At 33.6% G+C, this 3944-nt stretch overlaps 1 non-coding gene across 1 annotated transcript; it reads right to left on the bottom strand.

Annotated features, from left to right (window-relative positions):
• Positions 1-3546: 3546 nt before the first annotated feature.
• On the bottom strand, positions 3547-3654 carry LOC112753330 (small nucleolar RNA R71). Its single transcript, XR_003177721.1, has one exon. It is a non-coding gene; the product is annotated as a small nucleolar RNA R71 (small nucleolar RNA).
• Between the last annotated feature and the right edge of the window lie 290 nt (positions 3655-3944).

Genomic DNA, 3944 nt, shown 5'->3' with positions numbered 1-3944 from the left:
ATGCCCTTCGCTTTCGAGGACTAGTAGCCCCTCCTCTAGTAGCTATGGAGGCTTTAAGAAAATTCTTAGGTTTTTAACTAATATTCGGCCTCGTCTTCCAACCAAGTCTTACAACCAATTTCGCATGGTTGGAAACCCTCTTTTAATTTTATGTTCACAATTGGGAGGCTGGCCATTCGGCCATGCCTGGACCTTTTTCACTTATGTATTTTCTACGGTGGAGTTTCTACACCCCATAGATTAAGGTGTGGAGCTCTGCTGTTCTTCATGAATTAATGTAATTACTACAGTTTTCTATTCAATCACGCTTGATTCTATTCTAAGATACTCACTCGTACTTCAATCTGGAGAATGATATGATCCGTGACACTCATCATTATTCTCAATTCTATGAACGCGTGCCTGACAACCACTTCCGTCCTATCTGAGCTCAACGTAGTCATTGGGCGACAGCTTAAGTGCGTATCTCTTAGGTCTCTAATACACGGACCGAGTCCGTGAAATTAGGATCTTCGTGGTAGAGGTTAGAACCAATTGGCAGCCATTCCTGAGATTCGGAGAGTCTAAACCTTGTCTGTGGTATTCCGAGTAGGATCTGGGAAGGGATGACTGTGACGAGCTTCAAACTTGCGAATGTTGGACGCAGTGACAGTGTGCAAAAGGATAAGGGTCCTATTCCGACGCTAGCAGGAACCAACAGATGATTAGCCGTGTGGTAGCTGTACTTGGTATTTTCATCCGAGACGAGAAATCCGACAGTTGATTAGACGTACAGAGATCGTACCTGGTATTTTTCATCTGAGAGGATCATACAGCTTGCCATGGAAGGGAGCACGCATGATTGGAAGAAGACAATAGGAAAGTAGAGGTTCAGAAGCAACAAAGCATCTCCACACGCTTATCTGAAATTTCCACCAATGAATCACATAAGTATCTCTATTTTATTTTATGTTTTATTTTATCTTTTAATTATCTAAACTTCATAACCAATTGAATCCGCCTAACTGAGATTTACAAGATGACATAGCTTGCTTCAAGCCGACAATCTCCGTGTGATCGACCCTTACTCACGTAAGGTTTATTACTTGGACGACCCAGTGTACTTGCTGGTTAGTTGTGCGGAGTTGTGAAAAGTGTGAATCACGATTTCCCACACCAAGTTTTTGGCGACGTTGCCAGGGATTGTTCGAGTTTGGACAACTAACGGTTCATCTTGTTGCTTAGATTAGGTAATTTTATTTTATGTTTAAGCTGTTTATTTTTATTTTTGAAAAAAATAATAAATAAATAATAAAAAAAGTTTTCGAAAAAAAATGTTCTTCAGAGTTTTTAAGAATGAATTCTAGAGCCTCATGAGATATGTTGAAGTCTGGCTGGCTGTTAAGCCATGTCTAATCTTTTGGACTGAGGTTTCCACTTATCTTTGTAGGAGCCTTTGGATTCCTATCAATTTGGCTGTTGTATGTAATGCTCTGCTAAAGCTTGGCTAGCCATTTGGCCATGTCTAATTCTTTTGGACCGAAGCTTTAGACTAACATTGCATGAATCCTGGAATTCTTATTAAAAATTCTTTATTTTCTTTTGCCAAAATAATTTCAAAAAATACAAAAAAAAAAATTTATAAAATCATAAAACCAAAAAATTTTTGTGTTTCTTGTTTGAGTCTAGTGTCAAATTTTAAGTTTGGTGTCAATTGCATGTTTTTAATTTTTCTTGAATTTTCGAAAATATATGCATTGTGTTTTTCTTTGATCTTCAAGTTGTTCTTGATGATTTTTCTTGTTTGATCTTTAAATTTTCTTGTTTTGTGTTTTTTGCTGTTTTTCATATGCATTTTCGAATTCATAGTGTCTAAACATTAAAAATTTTTAAGTTTGGTGTCTTGCATGTGTTTCTTTTCTTAAAAATTTTCAAAAATATGTTCTTGATGTTCATCATGATCTTCAAAGTGTTCTTGGTGTTCATCTTGACATTCAAAGTGTTCTTGCATGCATTATTTGTTTTGATCTTAAATTTTTATGTTTTGTTTCATTTTGTTGTTTTTCTCTCTCCTCATTAAAAATTCAAAAATAAAAAATAATATCTTTCCCTTATTTTACTCATAAATTTCGAAATTTTGGGTTGACTTAGTCAAAAACTTTCAAAATTTAGTTGTTTCTTGTTAGTCAAGTCAAAATTTTTAATTTAAAATTTTATCTTTTCAAATCTTTTTCAAAAATCATATCTTTTTCAAAACTTAATTTCAAAATCTTTTTCTTATTTTTATTTCACATTTTCGAAAACTTTACAAGCATTTAATATTTTGATTCAAAAATTTCAAGTTTGTTACTTTCCTGTTAAGAAAGGTTCAATCTTTAAATTCTAGAATCATATCTTTTAGTTTCTTGTTAGTCAAGTTATCAACTTTCATTTCAAAAATCAAATCTTTTAAATTTCTTTCTCAAATCTTTTTCAAAATAGATTTCAATCATATCTTTTTCAAAATTTAATTCTAAAATCTTTTTCTAACTTCTTATCTTTTCAAAATTTATTTTCAAATCTTTTTTAATTAACCACTTAACTTGTTTGTTTTAATTTTGAAAAGTTTACTATTTCTTATCTTTTTCAAAACCACCTAACTACTTTTTCACTTCTCATTTTCGAAAATCACTAACCACTTTTTCAAAATTCTTTTTAATTAACTAATTGTTTTCAATTCTAATTTTATTTTATTTTCCTTCTTATATTTCGAATTTAACTCATAATTAAAATAAAAACAAAAAATATTTTTCTTTTCTTTTAATTAAAAATTTGAATACACTCTCTCTCTCATCTCTTTTTATTTATTTTATTTAATTACTAACACTTATCTTCTTCTTAAAATTCGAACTCTTTCCCTCTCTCTGTGTTCGAATTCTTCTTCTTCTCCCTTCTTCATTCTATTCTTCTATTCTTCTACTCACATAAAGGAATCTCTATACTGTGACATAGAGGATTCCTTTTCTTTTCTGTTCTCTTCTTTTTCATATGAGCAGGAACAAGGATAAGAACATTCTTGTTGAAGCTGATCCTGAACCTGAAAGGACTCTGAAGAGAAAGCTAAGAGAAGCTAAAGCACAAAACTCTGGAGAGGACCTAACAGAAATTTTCAAAAAAGAAGAAGACATGGCAGCCAAAAATAACAATGGTGGAGATGCAAGGAAGGTACTTGGTGACTTTACTGCACCAACTTCTGACTTTTATGGAAGAAGCATCTCAATTCCTGCAATTGGAGCAAACAACTTTGAGCTTAAACCTTAATTAGTTTCTCTAATGCAGCAGAATTGCAAGTTTCATGGACTTCCATTGGAAGATCCTCATTAGTTCTTAGCTGAATTCTTGCAAATCTATGACACTGTTAAGACCAATGGGGTTAATCCTGAGTTCTACAGACTTATGCTTTTTCCCTTTGCTGTAAGAGACAGAGCTAGGATATGGGTGGACTCACAACCTAAAGAAAGCCTAAACTTTTGGGAAAAGTTGGTCAATGCTTTCTTGGCCAAATTCTTTCCACCTCAAAAGTTGAGCAAGCTTAGAGTGAAAGTCCAAACCTTCAGACAGAAAGAAGGTGAATCCCTCTATGAAGCTTGGGAAAGATACAAGCAATTGATCAGAAGGTGTCCTTCTGACATGCTTTCAGAATAGAGCATCCTATGTATATTCTATGATGGTCTGTCTGAATTGTCCAAGATGTCATTGGATCACTCTGCTGGTGGATCTCTTCATCTGAAGAAGATGCCTACAGAAGCCCAGGAACTCATTGAAATGGTTGCAAATAACTAGTTCATGTATACTTCTGAAAGAAATCCTGTGAATAATGGGGTGACTCAAAAGAAAGGAGTTCTTGAGATTGATACTCTGAATGCCATATTGGCTCAGAACAAAATATTGACTCAGCAAGTCAATATGATTTCTCAAAATCTGAC

Source organism: Arachis hypogaea, chromosome 15 (genome assembly GCF_003086295.3).
Source record: "Arachis hypogaea cultivar Tifrunner chromosome 15, arahy.Tifrunner.gnm2.J5K5, whole genome shotgun sequence".
NCBI lineage: Eukaryota > Viridiplantae > Streptophyta > Magnoliopsida > Fabales > Fabaceae > Arachis > Arachis hypogaea.
This window is presented reverse-complemented; position numbering and strand designations above follow the sequence as displayed.